This window comes from Aquarana catesbeiana, linkage group LG05 (assembly GCF_042186555.1).
Source record: "Aquarana catesbeiana isolate 2022-GZ linkage group LG05, ASM4218655v1, whole genome shotgun sequence".
Lineage (NCBI taxonomy): Eukaryota > Metazoa > Chordata > Amphibia > Anura > Ranidae > Aquarana > Aquarana catesbeiana.
The window spans coordinates 121,676,999-121,700,061 of NC_133328.1; positions in this window are offsets into that span (position 1 = coordinate 121,676,999).

The window sequence follows — 23,063 nt, forward strand, 5'->3', positions numbered from 1 at the left end:
TTATGCACGCTAATTACAAAAACAAACTTGTCAGTGAAAGGCTGATGGATATAATGGGATGGCTTAGATCATGTTCCCTGTGAGTGACAAGGACACACCACCACCACACAGAATAATGAGTGGAAAGGTCAGCAAATGCCTAAAGATGCCTATAGACATTAGATGGTAGTGAGCGTGCATGCATGATCCAGCTACTGAACAACCTTTTTTTTTATGAACAATCTTTGTACAAACATGCAAGTGTGCATGGGGTTCCATTGCATGTCTGTACATATAGAGAGGGCAGGGATTACTTTATTTTGGGGCATATAGTAGTGATCTATCTTGGCCAATCAATTCTTCCCCTAAACAGGCCTGCCTGTCATATTAGAGAAGGTCTATAATGTTCCTCAGCTAGAATCCAAAACTGCTTATACAGTAAAACCTTGGTTTGAGAGTAACTTGGTTTGAGAGCGTTTTTCTAGACAAGCAAAATTTTAAAATAAATTTTGACTTGATATACAAGCGATGTCTTGATATACAAGCAGCATCATGTCACAACTGAGTATAAAAGAGAAGAGAGGTGCCTCTAAGTGTAGCAATATGGTTACATTTAATGAAGGTACAACTTTTAGCTACACTTGTAGCTCCTGCTGGATTTTGCTTTGAATTCCCTTGTGGAGGCTGCCATTTGTGGATGGACATTTTATGGTTACACAACCTGGTCACATTGCTATAATCTCTTTATATGGACTATAAACTGAAGGCCCTATGAATAAATGGTTGTGGAACGAATCATTTGAGTGTCCATTATTTCTTATGGGGAAATTTGCTTTGATATTCACGTGCTTTGGATTACAAGCATGTTTTTGAAACGAATTATGCTCGCAATCCAAGGTTTTACTGGGTATGTCTAAAGGGCCTATTTATAAATACATGACTAAGTGTAAATAGTGAGCTACTGTTTATAGTACTTTTTTAGAATTATATTTTAATTTGAAACATTATTATTTTGCAACTGCCAAAATTTGGCCCAAGGGGAGCTAATATCTTGCTAGTTTAGCATTGCTTGTTAACACAAGTTGGCACAGAGAGGTTTAAGGTAACACCACACAGGCAATCAGTAGCCACAATAAATCTCTGACAGCCACCGAGCCAATCTTGTAAATCTCTGGGATACTCACATAATGCACTTCCTAGCAATAAGTGTATCCAGTAAACCTAACACCAAGAAGCTGGAACCGGCCTATGAAGAAATATTACACCGTGTGAAGCACTAAGAGATCTGTTCAAAGCCCCCTACACATTATATGACCCCCCACTCTTATCAGATCGCCACCCCCTATCCGGGTGTATCATCCAAATCCTCTGATCTCCTGCAGAAATGTGTGACCCACAGCTCTGCTTTCACTGGTAGCTTGGTAACCCAAGGCAAGGCTGGTTTTCTGCTGCTAGTTGATATGCTCATAAACCTGCATTATAGAATTAGCAATGCCTATCTGGAGCATGCCATAGACACTGGTAACTGGAAAATGGCTCCACAGAGATAGGAAAACAAGATTATTCTATTATATCTTAAATATACATCAGCTCCAGTAGGGTGGCTAAATGGGTGGGCTGTATACAATGATTTTTTTTTTTAATCTAGCATGCATCCTGTGGGTAATAGGAGTGTATAATTCCATACACATCATAATGTGAAATCTGGAGGTAAGAATTAGTCTGGGTCATTTTCAGCCTCTAGGGAGTTACAGTTGGATCAATGAGGAAAAATATATATATCATTTTATCATTTATATATTATTGGTGGCATCAGTAGATTTGGGGACAGCTTTGGTCAGGAAATTATTGGTATACATATATATATATATATATATATATATATATATATATATATATATATATATATATATATATATATATATATATATATATAAAATACAAATATGAATGTATGATTATATATATATATATATATATGTGTGTGTGTGTGTGTGTGTGTGTGTATATAATATGAATTATTATTAATAACTAACATATAGATATATGTATATGTTATATAAAAAAACATCAATTTGCTGTGAATTTCAAAAGAAAATTATTGGGTTAAAATGCCTTCTGTCATATATTATAAAATATCAATAATATATCAATAAAATATGACATAAGTATCAAGTACATATACAGATCTGCAAGAAATGAATGCCTTCAAATGCAAAGATAGAAATAAATATGATCTGCCAACCAGTTTATGTGTTAACTGTCCCTAAAATATTTGCTATAACCTTTTTTAGCCAAAGGAGCTGCTTCTGTGCCCCTCTTTAAAACTAGTCTCCCTTTTTTTAACTACTGGCCTGGCTACCCAACTTTAGAGCTAAGCCCCAGAACATTGGCACGGGCCATTTTAATGGATGTGCCCTTACTGGCCACTGGGGTGATCTCATTAACAGGGGTGACTTTTTTATAGGGTACAAAAGCCACAGTAACAAACTGAAACTAGTTTCAGAAGGGCACAAAGAGAAAGCCAGTAAAGGTAGTGGGCATCCTGCGGCGGGTATGTTTTTAGGCAAGAATAAATTATTATAAGGACTTACAGGTTTTTTTAAGGCTAACCATACACTGCCCAGGCAGCAGACTGGAGTAATGCTAGTCCCATTCCCAGCACTTGTAACTATTAAAAGGGATTTCTCAGTGTGTTAGAAAATCATCAAATAATAACCTATTAATCCCATTTTCTCTAATCGGAGTGAGTGGAGGTTGGAGAGAGAAATCTTCCCAGATCACATTTCTCTCCAGGCATCAACTATCTTTGGATCCATCTAATCAGGACCACAGTTAATAGATTTATATGGCTAAAGACTATTTAAAAAAAATTATATGGAAAAGATAGTGCTAGGATCATTTTATTTTTTTGGGTTGCGGCAGTGCATGGCCAGCATAACCAGTGCGGATCTGTGATGCTGGGAGAAGATTGCATGGTGGATCGTACATGTCATGTCTACTTCATTGCTCACAGGCTATTCTCAACACCTATGTAAGCAGAGCACCAGCCCTGTCTACTCAGTGTGATTCATGTCTGTCATCCCCATTTCTGTCTGACGGGCAGGGAAACAGGAATATGAGGCTGAGGAATGAAGGCTGAGCAGACAGAGCGCCCCTGGCAGGGAATGCGGGGAATGAGGAGACACCGCCGGACACCTGCACTGCGATCTGCGCAGCTTTTATGGCGAGGCTTCGTCTAAACAAGTCACCTATAGAGAGGGAGAGACTTCCCGCAACTAACCGGACACACAGCACTGCCCGGGGGGACACAAGTCTCAGCACACTCACCTAGGAGAGATAGATAGATAGATAGATAGATAGATAGATAGATAGATAGATAGATAGATAGATAGATAGATAGATAGATAGATAGATAGATAGATAGATAGATAGATAGATAGATAGATAGATAGATAGATAGATAGATGTGGGTTATTGAGCAGTTGATTGGCAAATAGTTCGATTACATATGATATACTGATGATAAATTATTAATAGATAGATGGAAAAAAAGATAGATAGATAGATAGATAGATAGATAGATAGATAGATAGATAGATAGATAGATAGATAGATAGATAGATAGATCAAAACTAGTAATTGCTCTATTACATAAGCGATAATGGGATTGATTTAATAAAACAGTAGAACGCAAAATCTAGCCAATCAGCTTCCAGATTTTGTTGTCAAAGCTTAGGTGAACAAGCTGAATTTAGAAGCTGTTTGGCTACCATGCACAGCTGCACCAGCTTTTGCCCTCTCCAAAACAATAAATTAAAAAAAGGATAGGATCATGTTGATATAGATAGGTAAGTAGATAGTTAGATAGTAAAACAGATGCAATATGATATATAGGTCATTGAGTGATCGATTAAAATAAAGATTGGATAAAGTATTGTTCGATTATATATAGGATATTCTGATAATAGATATTAATAGATAGATAGATAGATAGATAGATAGATAGATAGATAGATAGATAGATAGATAGATAGATAGATAGATATGGGTTATTGAGCAGTTGATTGGCAAATAGTTTGATTATATATGATATACTGATGATAGATTTTAATATATAGATCGAAAAAAGATAGATAGATAGATAGATAGATAGATAGATAGATAGATAGATAGATAGATAGATAGATAGATAGATATGTGGGTCATTGAGCAATTGATTGGGAAATATAGATTATAAAGGATGTACTCATGGTAGATTTTAATACATAGATCGAATAACAGATAGACAGATATAGATAGATAGACTCAATATGACATATCTGATAGATATATTGTTCTGTTATATATAGGATATTCTGCGATAGATAGAAAGATAGATAGATAGATAGATAGATAGATAGATAGATAGATAGATAGATAGATAGATAGATGGATTTAATATGATATATGGGTCATTGAGGGATTCATTGATTGATTGGCAAACAGTTAGATTATATAGGATGTACTGATGATTGATTTTGATAAATAAATAGGGTTAGCTAGACAGATAGATAGACAGACAGACAGACAGGCAGATAGATGTTAAAATGGTAGCCCCCAGTAGCAGGCTGCGCAAGTTTTAAAAAATAAACCATGATATATTAATTGTGTAATTTTATAACACAAGTATATTTGTATTGCATATTTAGAATTAGGTCATGGTCGCCATAATACCTACAGACCAATACACCAATTACATTATAGTTGTGTTCGTTTGGTTTGTAAAATCAGCACTGTGTCAAACCATGATCGCTTTGTTATTGTGAAGAATTAAGGAAGAGTATCTATAGGTATATACGGAGTATTCAGAATATCTATATATGTATTCCGAATATCTAGGTTACATGTGCATTCCTTTATTTCAGTGTGACTATCATTTCAGTGTGGCTATCATCAAGGTGTGACAGTCCCTCATCAGGCATGAGATCATGTCTATCAGATAATATCAATGACAGTATATATATATATATATATATATATATATATATATATATTTATATAGGGAATCCCACGTCAGCACTACACCCCATAGATCAGCTCCTCAGACCGATCTTCCCAGCAGTAATGAGATCAGATCGTCCCCTATAGAATGTTCTGTCCTGGCAGTCGCTGTGGTTTTCCTACCTTTCATTTTTTGCTTACAGGAAAATTGCAGTAATTGTTTTAGTCACTAATAAAACAGCAGCAATTATAATATGGGTTACAGCCCTATTAAAACCACCAAATTACAGATCAACTGATTTGTACAATGTCATCTACATAGAGTTTAGGTAAGATACTCCCTCCTAATCACTACAGCCAAGACTGAATATGATACAAAGAATGAGAAAGACAAACCTGTAAAAACATAGCTGACATCTGAAGCATATAGGACTGTAAGGTCGTGCAGTAATGCTAGCAACACACATTACAATCCGATTGTACAATCTACTTAGATTTATCATTAAACCAAGGACAATACTTAGGCAATAATTTCACTGCACAGACAATAAACTAGGCCCACACTAATAGTTATTGAAAGATCCTATAATCGAATTTGTGTGTGACCATCTTGCTTTGCTCAGTCTATGAAGACTGTATGTCGGTACCTATTTTAGGACTATGGGTACATGAGATCATTAGGGTCAGCTCCATTGGCAGTATCCTAACACTAAGGCTGGATTCACACCTATGCATTTTTTGTGCTTTTTGCATTTTGCAGCTTTGCACTACAGAACGTGTCCCATAGGAAACCATGTTAAATGGACTGTAGTGCAAATCTGAAAAATGCAAAAAGCACAAAAACTGCACAGGTATGAATCCAGCCTCAGAATGAATGGCAGCCCCCACGCGTTTTCTCACAGCAGCGTGTTTTCACTGGGGGTGGTTGCTGGTTCGGGAATCACTGCGATTCCCGCAGTTATACGCATAGGTGTGAACCAAGCGTTAGGGCCCATTTACACCAGAAACTGCACATAACTACGCGTTTTTGACTGCATGTTTTCATGCATTTGAAGTGCGCTTGTTGTGCGCTTGAATGTGTTTTGCATGCATTTTGTGCTGCACTTGGCATTGCGTTCAGAGTGTATTTTTCTATACATTTTTGGGCTTGCCTTTCTTTGCTTAAAGGGGTGCATTTCAAGTGCATTTGTAGCGTGTTCCCTGCATTTGCAGTATGGAAAAATGCAGCATTTTCTTCTTTATATAACTGCGCTGAACAGTACTGCAATGATGTGAACTATGCCCATATAATAAATCTCCCCTGTGCTCTAGATAATTTACAGTTAGTAAAACTCAATATGACAGATACTGCTACTTCTAAAAATAATAAATATCAAAATAAGTGAAATACAGACATATATAATTCGCACATATATGTGAATCCACAGTAGAGCAACAGTTGCGCTACTGTGGATTCACATATATGTGCGAATTACACATGTCTGTTTTTGACTTATTTTGATATGACCATAGGATTACCTTGATTTTGGGTTGTCTTTGCATTTGGAGTGCAGTTCCAAATGCATCCAACTGCATTCGCTGTGAAAGGGCCCTTAGGCTAGGTTCACACCTTTACGTTTGTGGCTGCATTTCCATGGGCACATTCATTTGAATGGGCTGCTGAAACACAGGGAAAAAGTTCCTGAACCATTCAGGAACGTGGCAGAAGCGTGGCAGCAAAATTGCATGGTGCATCATGCATTTCCATTCGCAGGAAACCACCCTGTGGTTTCCAGTGTGTGTGTATACCATTAGGGTTAAAGGCACCACGGGGCGTCTGAATAAAAACTGCGCGTATTTTATGTGCCTGGCTGCGGATGCAGGAACATGTATGAACACACGCCTTCCCACCAGGGTTGCCAACCGCCAGTAAATTTACTGACAGTTTGTAAAAATCTGTGTTTTATTTTACAACTGCCAGTAAATATCAGGGGCTGATAATTTCATTCTGTGTTACATAGTTACATAGTAGGTGAGGTTGAAAAAAGACACAAGTCCATCAAGTCCAACCTATGTGTTGACTTTTATATAAGGCAGATTACTTTATAGATATTGACAGTGTTTCCATATCATGTTTATAGTGGTCAAATATTCACTGTTAGTTTTCAATAGGAGTTCTGATATTTCTCAGGTTGTCAGTAAAAAATGTGCTCCGCCAGTAAAATGTCCATGTTTTGTCAGTAAAAAATGCTGCAGGAGGTTGGCAACCCTGCTTCCCGCCCCGGAATAGTGTGAGCCTAGCTTCAGTAAAAAAGGAAATTGCTTGTCGCTTTTCCATCACAGATCCAGTAAAAAAGGGTTTATTCTTCATTTTAGAATAGTAGGCGGAGCCATGTAAATCATTCCTTTATGTCCCTGTGGCCAAATGTACTTCCAGGAACAGTATGGTGTACAGTACAGATATTGCCTGTTGTTTGGATTGTTTGGATCTGTGATGGAAGTGAGACAAGCAAATCCCTTGTGTGTTAAGCAGACTCCCCATGTACACTAGCACATGCTTCAGGCTAGGTTCACATTTGTGCGTTTGGGGAACGCATGCAAAACTGTGCGCTTACCCACAATGCACATTAAAATGTGCAGCCCTTTTGCAGATGTGCCATTAATTCTTAATGGCAGGCCATCTTTCTAGTGTGAACAAAGTACCATGCGTTTAGGTGTGGCGCAATTTCCCAAAGGGTCGTGCACTTTTTATGCATAGAGCATAAATACGATGATTGGAAATGCACAAACATGCGTCCAGACCCTGTAGTACCCGAATAGAGGTGAGCGCAGCCTCAGATGTTGGTGCCAATCGCTGGCAGCCATGACTTGTATGGGAAAGGTCTGTGTGCAAAAATAATGATAAATGTGTCCAAGCAGATCCATGGGGAGAATGATATTTTCATGGAGATCAATTGTCATATCATTCCTTTTATTACAATGACTGCAATCGGTAATAAAAACAACAACACGGATGGTAAATAATAATAATAATGTATATATCATGGACACTGCTATATTCTGTACATATAGTACTCCCTGTGATACTGAGCAGTAGTGAAGGCCATCACAGATCACACATCACAAATCACAGATCACAATATTTCTAGTGGAGGGGAAGTGGCCGATGAAAGCTCGCTGTCCTCTGCTCCATGGGCGGACCACACAAGAAGAAGCCAATGAATACTCTGGGGAGTGACGGACAGCAGCGGCTCCATCACATTCCTTTGGACTAAGCCGGGGAGGCGCTAGAGTTAATCAGCCAATAAGAGCTCTTCTAGAACCTGTCTCCGCCTAACATTCAATTACGTAATGACGCAGGCACAGATTTGAATACGCTCGCTTATTGGCTAAATGACGTTGTGAATAGGCGGGGTTTGTCCATAAGAGGCAAAAGGTCCGTCCTGCATATGGACGTCATTGCCGCTCTGGCCAATACTCGTAGCGCTCTACTTCTATGTTAGTGGAAGTATTTGCATAGTGCAATCTGCGTTTAGCCATTGGACGTAGAACAGCCAATAAGAAGTATTCTACTCACACAGGGCGGTCCTATACGTCACAGAGGGCGGAGGCCCTGGATGTGATTCTCCCGGGTCCGTGCTGTGATAGAGTAGTCGGACTGTGTTGTTGTCAGGGAGCTGATTGGTCGTCTATCTTTTCATTACAATTCTTCATACCCCGGGCATAGCTGTCTATACTTATACGGATCGCATATGCCCTACGGGGATGTCTGCAGTACCTATCTATACAACTAGTTATATGTCCGTATAGGAGAAGGAGCCCATAGACATCCCGAGTGCGGGCGGGGAGAGGAGAAGACGAGCGGAGACCATGAGATGATGATGGACTTCACATGGACAAGACTGATCCATTACTGTACATATATACTGTATATACACATCATACACCTCCACCGATGTTACATGCCACACCCATGGCCATAATACCGCACAGACATCATCACACTGATAACAATAATATTTACAGCAATCATAATAAAAATGCACTTATGAGTACATATTAATACAAACTATAATAAACAAATACACAAAAAACAGGGAGGTAATTATAGATAGATACAATAATACACCCATAAGTGTATATACACATATAAATAAAAAGTATATTACATAAAAAAAAGAGATATCATAGCTATATAGACAATGATAATAGTTATCATCATCATCATCATCATAATATAACTAATCCTTTTATTTTGGAGAAAGAGAAAGAAAGAAAAAAGAGAGATCATGATAACAAACAAATAGCTAAAGAGATAAGATGGATAGATATAGATAGAATAAATGACCAACAGACATGATAGTAATATAAATAGATCGATGGTGGGTTAGTAGACATAAAAGAAAGAAAGAAAGAAATCATGATAATAAACAAATAGCCAGAGAGGTAAATGGATAGATAGATAGATAGATAGATAGATAGATAGATAGATAGATAGATAGATAGATAGATAGATAGATAGATAGATAGATAGATAGATAGAATACATAGACCAATGGACATGACTGTATGAAAAATAGAAAAATAGATGGATAGTAGGTTAGTAGATAGATAGACAATTTTGAAAGAAAGGAAGAAATCATGATAATAAACAAATAGTCAAAGAGATAGATGGATAGATATAGATAGAATAAATATACCAACAGACACGATATTAATATAAAAAGATCGATGGTGGGTTAGTAGACAGATTTGAAAGAAAGTAAGAAATCATGAGAATAAATAGACAAAGAGATACATGGATAGATAGATAGATAGATAGATAGATAGATAGATAGATAGATAGATAGATAGATAGATAGATAGATAGATAGATAGACCAACAAACATGATAGTATGAAAAATAGATCGATGGTAGGCTAGTGGATAGACAGATTTGAAAGAAAGAAAGAGATCATGATAATAATAGCCAAAGAGATAGATGGATAGATATAGATAGAATAAATAGACCAACAGACATGATAGCAGTATAAATAGATCGATGGTGGGTTAGTAGACATAAAAGAAAGAAAGAAAGAAAGAAAGAAAGAAAGAAAGAAAGAAAGAAAGAAAGAAAGAAAGAAAGAAAGAAAGAAAGAAATCGCGATAATAAACAATTAGCCAGAGATAGATAGATAGATAGATAGATAGATAGATAGATAGATAGGATAAATAGACCAACAGACATGATAGTATGAAAAATAGATCGATGGTAGGCTAGTGGATAGACAGATTTGAAAGAAAGAAAGAGATCATGATAATAATAGCCAAAGAGATAGATGGATAGATATAGATAGAATAAATAGACCAACAGACATGATAGCAGTATAAATAGATCGATGGTGGGTTAGTAGACATAAAAGAAAGAAAGAAAGAAAGAAAGAAAGAAAGAAAGAAAGAAAGAAAGAAAGAAAGAAAGAAAGAAAGAAATCGCGATAATAAACAATTAGCCAGAGATAGATAGATAGATAGATAGATAGATAGATAGATAGATAGATAGATAGATAGGATAAATAGACCAACAGACATGATAGTATGAAAAATAGATCGTTAGTAGATAGATAGATTAGAAATAAAGAATTTCCTGCAGGCTCATGCTGCTAGCTGTGTGTACCGCCCCCCCCCCCATGGTGTGGTGGAGGGGAGGCTGCCAGTGGAGGTGGGTCGGTGGGAGGTGAACAGAGGGGGGTCTGATTAGCAGGGATGGTGTCAGGCTACCTAAAGATGGCTTGTTAGGCATCCTGTGTGTCCAGGACTGGTTCCTCCTGCCTGGTGTACATATATTTGGATTATTTATATGTGTTTGCTCTGGATTATTCTCTGCTGCAATTGTTTCACCCTCATTACTAGTATAGGATTTAGAACTCTGGTCCAATGTAGGTAGGTATTTGTAAACAAGGCGATCTATCTATCTATCTATCTATCTATCTATCTATCTATCTATCTATCTATCTATCTATCTATCTATCTATCTATCTATCTATCTATCTATCTATCTATCTATCTATCTATCTAGAATCTCTCCTCTTCATGTGGGTAGTGTACAGCGACCCCCCTGTGTCCTCCAGCTGGAGGAGATCTTGAGCTTGTCTGGAGGCACACAGGCTGGACAGAATAGAGAACACATGTGCTGATTTATGACAGTCTGCCTTTCATGGTCAGAGGAAAAGAAGTTACTTTATAGATGGAGATATTTTAAAGTGACTTACATAGCAGCCGATATTATTCATATGTCTCCGGGATTCTGGCCTGACCTCTGCTGATTATACGGTGCTGTCATATCTTCTTCTAATCTGCTACCCAACCTGTAATCAGATGACTCTTCTTGTGTCTGATGGACACCTAACCATGTAATAGAATCAACGTTTACTGGAATTCAACTACTTGAAGGTGAATGAGGTTTCTACCGCAAAAACACGTTGCTTAAACAGTACAGTAAAAAGCAGAATTACATTGTTCTAGGGGGAAAAATGTTTAACTGATTCCAGAGGTAGAATCCCACATTTCACACTCCGATGTGTTGGCTGTAAACGTTCAAACAGCTTAAACTTCAAAGGGGGGGAAGGAATTTGATCTCACCCAGAGAGAGAGAGAAAATCTGCTTTGCATTTCACTTCTTCTGTTTGTTAGAAAACAAAAACCCACCTATAATATATCTATCTATCTATCTATCTATCTATCTATCTATCTATCTATCTATCTATCTATCTATCTATCTATCTATATTGATATACATGTATATCTATATATATCAATAGATATATCTCTATCTATCTATCTATCTATCTATCTATCTATCTATCTATCTATCTATCTATCTATCTATCTATCTATCTATCTATATAGATATAGCTATATCTATAGATATAGATATAGCTATATCTATATCTATATATAGATATATAAATATATCTATATCTATAGATATATATCTATCTATATATATAGATAGATATATATCTATATATATAGATATATATATAAATATCTATATATATCTATATAGATATATAGATATATATAGATAGATATCTCTATCTATATATATACTGTATATTTATTTTATATAAATCTATCTATCTATCTATCTATCTATCTATCTATCTATCTATCTATCTATCTATCTATCTATCTATCTATCTATCTATATCTATCTACCTATCTATTATTTATTCTTTTATTGTTTCACAGTTTACACACTATATGCTATGTTTTTAGGCTTTTCTGAGTGTTGTCTGTATTAATACAATGATTATTATTACACTTACTCAACATTTATTTATCTGTTCATTTTCGAAGGTGACTACATACATACAGACATATATATAGATAAATATATATATCTATATATAGATATATATCTATATATAGATATATATCCTTAAGAATTAGGACAGTGTCAGATATACCTTTTCATTTTGTGTGACAATTACAAGAAAATTGACATGCCATAGGCTACTATTTAAATCCACAACACTTTTGCAGAAAGCAGCCTATCATCTATGTATAGCCACAGTGGAGTTGATTTACTAAATAGAGGCTGATTACTTTTTAAATTGTATTTTCACCTATTAGTTTACTGAATTAGGTGAAACTGTATTGCCTTTAGTCATCTAATCATGTGCAATTTATTATTTATTTTTTCTTGAATATGACTGGGTATTCATTGCTAAGTGATTTTTCATTTAACTTCAACTCATTCTCTAAGCAATGTGAAAAATCACTTTGCAAAGTGCACTCTACTTCAGGGGTAGTTACATTTGGCACTCCAGCTGTGGTAAAACTACAAATCCAATTAAGCCTTTACCTCTGGGAGTCATGCCTGTGGCTGTCAGAGTTTTGCATTGCATTATGGGACTGTAATTCCACAGCAGCTGGAGTACTACAGTTGCCTGCCCCTGCTCTACTACTTTAGTTAACCTCCCTGGCGGTATGATTATTTTGGATTTTAGGTGCTGAAAGCGGTACAATTATTTTGCATGGAAATTTGGCGTTTTATATTGTAGGTCTGTAAATCTTAACAATAACACACTTAAATCTGTCCAAACCAGAGTCTAGTAGATATCCCGGGTATGATAAAGTTTGAAACACAAAAACATAAATTATAATATAATAAATAAAAATAAATAATTAAAAAAAATTTAAAAAAATAGTAATAAAATAAATTTCCCCACAATTCACTATCGCTCAATTCTGCAAGTGTTCTAATTTACTATCGCTGTTTTCTAGCTGGTCTAAAGCCACTTTTGACGTAAAGGGACACTTTTTGGTTGCTATGGACAATCTCCAGTTTCCAGGCAGAACGAACAGTGTATATCATGTAAAACTGCATGCAGGGCATGGGCCAGAGCACTGGGGACAAAAGGGATGTGAAATCATTTCATACAGTACTGTAATCTGTAAGATTACAGTACTGTATGTGTTATGATTTTGACATTTTTTTGAATTTGCCGCCAGGCTCCGCCCCCGTGCGTCGCGCTGCTCGCAGGGAACGGAGCCTGGCACGGAGAGGCTTCGGAGGAGGACGGAGCCCTCGGACACTGCGGGGGACATCGCAGGATCCCGGGGACAAGGTAAGTAACGCCGCCACAGGATCCTGCAATGCGATCCCGAGTGTGGCTCGGGGTTACCGCTAATGGTACTGAATTTTAACCCCGAGCCACACTCGGGAAAACCGCCAGGGAGGTTAATCAACCCATTGGGGTTGATTTACTAAAACTGGAGCATGCAAAATTGGGTGCGGCTGTACATGGTAGCCAATCAGCCTCTAACTTCAGCTTGTTCAATTGAGCTTTGTAAAAAAAAAAAAAACTGGAAGCTGATTGGTTTGGCACTCTTCAATTTTAGTAAATCATTTCAACTGAGTTCTGACTACTTGATACTGTCCTGTGCCTTAAGCTCGGATGAGACCAAATGTTTCACCACTGGCAGAATTGCTAAAATTCAGCTTCCATTGTTACTTCTGGAATTGGTTCCATCAGCTGCTGGAAATGATGCTGAGGCTCAATCAGTAACCAGGGATCAGTAGTGATGTGACTCCATAAGTGATCAAATGCCAGTTTTCAGTGTGCTCCCACGTGTTGGCACGTTTTCAGTGCACTCCCACGTGTTGGCAGCCCATTCATTTTAATGGGCTGCCCTATGCGCAAGAACATGAAAAAGAAGTCCCTGACTCTTTTCCAAAAAATGCACCGCACTGCTTCAGCAACACGTGTTTGGTGCATACGAATGCATGGGGGTGCCATTAACAATTAAGTACATCATGTTTCTCTGCATGTCAGAAAAGGGAAAGATTTTGTGCATGTTCCCGACACGCATAGATGTGGACCTAGCCTAAGGTAATGTCAGCTGAATGCTAGCATCTCGGCTGCAGATGAAGTGTCCCCAGTTACAGAATCACACAAATAATAATATTATATTTTTAAAGTGTAGAGATAAGATGTGTTAGCAGGATTCCTATTATTGTATTTTAAGTCAAGCACTCTCAAAACTGTTGCATGCAATAGCTTGGACCAGTGTTGGCGTGTGTCCAAACCATTGTTTCTCAACTCCAGTCCTCAAGGCGCCCCAACAGGTCATGTTTTCAGGATTTCCCTCAGAAGAAACGGCTGTGGTAATTACTAAGGAAGTGAAACTGATCAAATCACCTGTGCAAAATAATGGAAATCCTGAAAACATGACCTGTTGAGGTGCCTTGAGGACTGGAGTTGAGAAACACTGGCTTGGACACACTCCACTGCAATGCACTATATGCATCTGCAGATTCCTAGATTGTAAGCTCTAACAAACAGGACCCTCTAATTTCTCCTGTATTGTATTGTATTGTATTGTAACTGTACTGTCTGCCCTTATGTTGTAAAGCTCTGCACAAACTGTTGTTGCTATATAAATAATGTATAATGATATAATAATAATAATCCAGATAGTCAAATCTGCTATAATGGTACAGGACAGAAATTCAGTTTTACAAGCAGTGTGCAGCTACAGCAAACCACTCTGCAGCACTGATATGTGAACTAGCCCTTATTTGAACACACAAAACAAGCTTGTATTTGACATTAATTATGACCCTAACTGGACACAAACATGTTATTTTGTCCAATTAGCATTTGCTGTGCATTCAGCTGCTTCTTTATGTGACAAATTCTCTTTAGCGCGCAATGTGTCCTGCAGCAAAATCTGTTTAGTATTTTCATGCAATCCTGTGTTAATGGAAAATACCCAATCAGACTCAGAAACATATATATATATATATATATATATATATATATATATATATATATACTTTTGGGGGGCTTATTTGGGTATTTCAAGGAACACTGACTGTAACTGCTGTAACTGCTTTAGTAATTCAACCTCTTATGGCAGCTATAGATATGTGGCAATCTTTGTCCTATTTGATGGATTTTGTTAATGTCTTGCATTGATTGCATTGATTTGATGTCAGTGGGGACATGCAAAGGTGTTTTCTGAAGATCTAGGAAAGTACATGTTTGTGGGTGGGAGGGGGTAGGCGGGACTGGACAGGTGAAGATACCCATAGATGTAAGTGACTGAACAAAAACTTGTAAACTCAAGTTTATGGTCCTGCTGGCTAGACATAGTGCTTTAAGGTGGTTGGATTGTGTATGCATGACTGCCCTCTTATGTCTGTGGGTGGCCTTAGAAAACCTCTTTTAGCTACTGTTCTCCTGGCGTTGGACTTGTCTACATACACCCCATACCATTACACCTCTGTAACCTAAACATGAATCATTTGGTAACCCAGACATTTCAGTTTATGCCTGAAGTTGGACCTAAAGACACCTTAGCACCATATTGTCCAACTGTCATCTTCCCCAGACCATTACTGCAGTTGATGCTAAACAAATGACTGTTGAATTGGTACATGTCTAAGAATTCTTTCATTGACAAATTTCCAGTTGAATATTCATGAAAACATTTAGAAGTTTTTAATAACCAGTATACCTTGTGTTGTCGCAATGGGGTTGGTTTATTAGGAGCAGAAACTGTTAACTTTGCAAACTGAATTTACATTGAGCTTAGTAAATATGGTCATCCTTGCACATTGTTAAATGTTCAAAGTGAAAAAAATAGATAGATAGATAGATAGATAGATAGATAGATAGATAGATAGATAGATAGTTATAGATATAGTCATTTTTCTAAGATGACCTCACATTTATATGTCATTGGTAAACACAATCATGTATAGACAGGGAGTAAATCAAGCCTCTATAAAAATATATGGACTATATTAGCATGGGGCCCACACACACACACACAATTTTCAGTTTTGAAAATGAAAGTGTGCACAAACATCTTAATGACTTTACTTTTAATTTAAGTGCTATGTACTTAATGCAACTAAAACAAAAATCTATTTCAGATTAATGTCTTATATGTGAGCTGTGGGGCAGAGTGATACACTGCAGAATTTGCTCTTTTTAAATTCATTTTGTCTATTTGATGAAATTAGCAGGCATAAATCATTAGTATTGGAGCATTTTTATTTTAGTACCCAACAGTTTTTTGATGAATAGCTTTAATTGGTGCAAAGAAAGCATGCAGTGCGATCTCCATAAATGATACTGTCCCTGAATACATTAGAGAGTTCTTCAATATTGCTTGGCTCTTACAGTGAAATATTGATTCAAACACAGTCTCTGCAAAAACTTTATTTTATCTAATAAATCCCAGCATAAGCAAAAGTTTTCATGGGTGACGAACAGTGTTTTAGCTTGAAATCTATCACTAGAAAACAACTGGTTTATTTTTGAATCATTATAAATACAAAAAATGTATAATAAATGTGAATAGATGCATTAGCATAACAAATGGATAAAATGTAAAAGGTGAACCACAACATCAATGAAAAAGTAAAAAAAAATAAAAATAAAATAATGCTGTTGTTTAGACGAATCCTCACTTTTAGTTTTGTAGATCCTGAGAAAAAATGTTGAGGGTTAAGAACTAATGCGATTGTTTTTCTCTGCTTGAGTGCTTGTTTCAAATATCCCATCAAGTTCAGCAGACATTTCTACTTTGGTTGAGTGTTCCCCTGAGCCAGTATAAAATTTACTTTTCAATAAGCCTCTTTGACAGTAGATCTCTGAAATACAAAGCCACACTCAAAGCTGTAGAAATAAAATATATTTACAAAATGCATCGAACATATATTTAAAAATCTGGGATTTATTTTATTAAGCAAGAACTGCAGAAAAGTATAAAAATGAAGTGTTTGTGAGTTTATGCTACAAAACATGCTTTTATAAAAAAAAAATACATTTACCCTAGACTGCATATATGAAGTGAATTTATAATAATTCTACAAATATTTGCAATAGCAAACGCAATCTTTGTAGATATACATCTTTGCAAAGAAAGAAATTATCTTCTTCTTAAGCAGGTCTTGTTGCTAGGGCTATCCTCCATGTACTATGTGAATGTGAAAATAAATAATAAACTAGTGTATCTTTGTCTCTTCTAAATTGATTTTTAGTTCCCTTATGGTAAACCATCTTAGCAACAAAAAGTTGCAAATCAACTCAATTTATTTGGTCATGAAACCCGGCTCTAAACGCTTTCTGTTTGGACACAGACATTTGGTTAACACATGAAGAAACATGTATCTTTCATTCAGACCATCTACTTTGACTTCTTGCCTGTTTAAATCTATTATTCATTTGTATTAGCAGCATCAAGCTTCAATATCTTATTGAAATAATTCTGTAACAAAGAAAGTGAAAGTGTGAAAGTACTGATTGCTATGCATTTTTTGCACTTATCAAACAGATATGACAAATGCTTTCATTGGTATAGGTAACTAAATGTAAGATGTCCATTGTTAGGGATTACATGGACTTTCATGGTAGCATTAAGCATGACAGTCACTATATTATTGATAGTTGGTGCTATTATGCTAAAACTATCCATTTACTTCCCCTGTATACATCACAGTATTCCTTTATTAATTATCTATCTATCTATCCATCCATCTGATCCATTAGTATTGCCAGGAGTGGACAATGGGGTTGATTTACTAAAGGCAAATACACTCTGCACTACAAACAAGATCTACAGTGACTGCACTTGTAGTGCAAAGTGGATTTGCCTTTAGTAAATAACCCACAATGTCTGCAAGTTCTCTGGATGCCTATGACTGCACCACAAATCACCAACCAATGGATTTCTAGAGGAAAACATTATAGGAATTATTTTGGGGAGTAGAAAGTGGGGGTTGATTTACTAAAACTGGAGAGTGCAAAAGCTGGTTCAGCTGTGCATGGTAGCCAATCAGCTTCTAACTTCAGCTTGTTCAATTTAGCTTTGACCAAAAAAAAAATCTGAAAGTGATTGGTTTCTATGCACAGCTGTACCATATTTTGCACTCTGCAGTTTTAGTAAATCAGCCTCTATTTCTCCCTGGATATTAGAGTGGTGCTAGGTCCATTTTTTTCACATTTGCACATTATTAGCCCTTGTATCTGCATAGCAACGGGAGCGATTTACTGAAGGAATGAAGACAGTTCACTTATCTTCGCCTTATTTACTAAGCTAAGAGAACATTCACTTTACAAACTGCACATTCACTTTCCACCTTTACTTGCCTAATGAACAGTCTCATTTCCTTAAGTAAATCTACCCCACGTGTTGAGTTTGGCTCTCTGTGTGTGTATACATTTAGCTCCTGTTAAATGTCTATGGCAAGATAGATCTGTATTAACCCCAGAATAACCAACATTAAAGGATTTCTCTGTTGTTACTGAAGGTGTGTTTCTTTTTTTGGAATTGTCAGCATGTTCTTTATTTACTAAGGAGTTTCTCTTACCTATAATGGGAGTGAAAGCTTTACATAGGCTTGTGAAATGCTGGCTGCTAATGCAAAGCTCCTAATTCTGTGATTGTAAGATTTATTATGTGAAGAGCCTGTAAAGATCTGATGACTTGATTTAATTGCTCATGAAAACCAGCAAGAGGAAAATAGTAAGTGCCATGGTGAAATGTTCCAAAATACTTGAATCTGAAGGATATACAAACACATATGAAATGCATCTGCTTATGCACCTGTTTGTGTGCATTTGGCATGAACCGACAATGTCAAAGTGGAATGGAATTAAAAAAACACAATATAAACATATTTCCCATATGATCCCAGATATGTATATGTTGAGCATTGATCATGTGGGCATTTTGTGCACTTTGTCACTCTGGTACGTTTTGCTAAGTATAGGATAGTGATTTATTACACATTTTGTAGTATTTCATTTAAAAATACAATCAAATCACTAATATTTAAAATGCATCCTAACCCAAGAACAAAAAATGTAAAATATTGCAGATTATTATTCCTTAGATATGGCAGACATCAATTTTCATTTTCATTTATACTTTCTTCCTTCATTTTATACCTGGTTATCTTTTTTTTTATTATTTAAAGGAGAACATAGGACCATTCACTTTGGTCTCCACCTCTGAAGTAGCTTTTGTTCTAATGTCCCAACCAAAGAAAGACTTGCTGTTCTTGAAAAGTGAAAGGGATCTAACGCACCCAGTAGATAGACACAAACATAGGGAATAAAAGTTCAGAAATTATCCTTCATAGAATAAAGTGCTCCAGGACTGCCAGGCAAAATCAGTTATGATCTTTATTGTTTTACTATTTATTCCAACCTGAACCAAGCATAATATTCACAAAAATTCTTCATCAGCCTGCTAAACATTTCTCAACAGGAAGTTAGGTAAGTTTCATCTTCTTTTCTATAGGCAATAAACAGTGAAGATGTCATAGGTTGTGTTAGGGCCTTGCTGGAGATAAGGTATAGAAAGGAAAAAAAAACCTTTTTCCACTTTTTTTCCACGTGTCCATTTTACTACTGTGCACAGTGCTGGATTTATAAGGGGGTAAAAGGGAAACCACCCAGGGCCCCATGAGAAACGATGGCCCCCCTATACAAAATTAATATAAAATAATATTAAAAAATACATAAAATAATAACCAAATAATAAATAATACAAATTAAACAATATAAAATATATAATAAAATATTACTTTTTTTAATTAAATGTATCTTGGGAAGTTAAATTTTGCCAGCGATCATCTGTAAAAGTTTTTACTCAGGACTGGTATATTGTATTGTTTTTAAAAAAAAAATGTTGACAGTTCAAGCAAACCACACATAGAGCGCTATGACTACGTGTGTGTAATGCCTTTTACAAATGTGTGACTATCATTGAGAATGTAAACATGTGCATGGGGGCCCCCTAAGGTCTAAATTTGACCCTAACTGTATACCACCCCACTTGTATATCTATAGTTTTTGGATGCTAGATTGTCTAAATAGTACCGCACAACCACACAATTATATGGTTTACAAAACAGTACTGACTACATGAGATTTCATGATTATATACTATAATATACAGTATGTCTATATTGGTTATTATTTTTTAGACAGGCATGGAATTATTATTTTATAGGAATATTTTTTTACACTGAGGCTAATGAATTATTGTGTGCCTTGAACATCTAGTAAAACACTGATGTCCCTGTTGTTGATGGGGTATTTCAAATACACATACAGTTGGTTAGTTACTAAAGGTGATACTAAAGGTACTGAGAAGGTTCACGCAGCAGGGTTGATTTACTAAAGCTGGAGAGTGAAAAAATCTGGTGCAGCTCTGCATAGAAACCAATCAGCTTTCAAGTTACTTTGTCAAAGCTCAATTGAACAATCTGACATTAGAAGCTGATTGGCTATCATGCACAGATGCCCCAGATTTTGTACGCTCCAGTTTTAGTAAATCAACCCCAGGCTCATTGGGCCTACCTCTACTGGTGAAGGAGTTATATTTAGTCCATAGTAAATCACCCCTAAATTTTTATATCTAAAGTATTAAGTAGCAGTGTTGCTTTTAATGATCTTACAGTGGTACCTCCCAAACCAAAAGTGGTCGGTATTTTCTTTTTTTAAATAAATTTATTTTTCTATTTTTCTTTCTTTCTTTCATGTGTGACACTTTGAACAATTGTGAATAAAAAGATTTTAGATTGCAGCAGCACCGTATCTGATTAATAGAGGGAGTTAACAAAATAAGATCTGTGCTGACTAGGGATGAGCGATTCTGCTCAGATTCAGTTTGTGCAGGGTTTTGCTGAATCCACCGTGATGTCTGTGAAACCCAAACTTAGCATCAAACCCACATGAAGTCTATAGGAGGCAAATCTTGATACTAAATTCTGGCTACTGTCAAGAAAAAGAGCACTGGATACAGGGCACTGCCATGAGGATATTTACTAATGGGAAAAAAATGTACACCGGGGAAATTATATTTTCATGCGGCTTCAAGGGCAACAATGAAAATACGTAAATCCTTTGCAAAACATGCTTGGGGGAAGTCTAAAACTGCATGTGGCCTCATGATTTACACAGACAGTACACTGGAAGCACATATTTGGCTGTGGAATTTTTCTACTTTTACATTTCAGTTTGAATGTATTAAGTAAAATAAAAAAGAGGCATATAATCAACATCACTTATGGCATCCGCTGATGTAAATCCAGCATCAATAAAGATGACTTGGCACCGCTGGTCTGCTACAGGGGGAGGCTGCAGGTCTGGATAAGGGTCTAGCTGGAATATTATTATTTTTTTCTGTCTTTTTTTTTAAATAAATGTTCTATGTACTTATTCATGTACTTTTAATATATATATTGTCACTTTGATTTTAAACATTATCAGTCTCTGGGATTAAATATTATTTTTTTCATTCATTATTAAGGCAAATCATTAAAGAGGTCCAGGAATCCGTTATTAATGTATAATGCCACTGCTATGAAGGGCTGCTGCAATTAGACATGTTCAAGCAACATTATTAAGTATGCTTTTGCATCGGGTGGTAATAAGCCCGCTTTGACCAGCAGATAGTACTTCAGGCTGTCACTGTTCTCTCTGATGGAAAACTGTCCTGATGCTATCAGACTCTCATTATCACCTTGTAAAACAACCCATTCAGTTTAAAATAGAAATGAAAGGCAAAACATTTGTGTATAGATATACAAAAAAAACATAGTGATCATATTCCCTCTGTTCTCAGTAGCATAAGATCTGGGGGGAGGAGAAACAGCAGCACTCTGATCTTCCCAGTGAAAGGCTGTACAGGTGGGGGTGTCAGGACAAATCTGATCATTGGAGGGGGGATCATTGAGTTCCCAGCATGGCTAGAGAAATGACCGCGCTGTGCTTTCACACGTTAGTGCCCATCAGTGCTGCCTATCAGTGCCATCTAGTGGTCAGTTTTTAATAGGACTGGCAGGAACACCAGGGATTTCAAACAAAGGAAGCAATACAAAGAGAACAGGATACTTTTTTTATACAAGTATATGTTACAGCAGGCACATATCAGGAATATGAAATGTTGGGTTTAGATATTTTTTTAAGAATTAAGAGACCGCATCAGTTGATGTGGACAATACTGATTTTGATCTGGATTTATCAGGTAGTTCACCATGTTTGAATACCTCAGGGACTGCCTTTTGTATTATTGGCCACTGCTTTTGTGTGGGAACATACTGTATTATTTTCAGATGTTAAATTTGGTTACAAATGTTTATTTGTTTTGTACAATGCATATTGAAAGCAAACAAAATTAATTTAGCAAAAAAGAATTAAAAGACCGAAGATGGTACAGCATGAGGGAGAATTGGCTGAAATGTACTGAAGACAAAGAATAAAGACAGTTTTTTTTTACTACAAAAATAAGAGAGAATGCAGATAGTGTAAAATTTGCCAGCAGCAGGTCAATTTTTTTTAGCAGGGCTAAGCCCAAATTTACTAGAGACAAAGAGCACATGTGTGGATTTTACTATAAGAATGAAGATACTACAAAGGATCCTACAGTGTAAAATGTGCCAGCAACAGGACAGTTCTAATTAGGGAAATGAGGCCCAATCAGCGTTTGTCCAACAATTTTTATACTATTTTGTAAGAGGGGAGGTTTGGTCAGTGATTATATGTGATTATGTACAGTGATTTTGGCGCATACTGATTTTTCTCTTTTGTGTTTTTTTTGTTTTTGTTTCA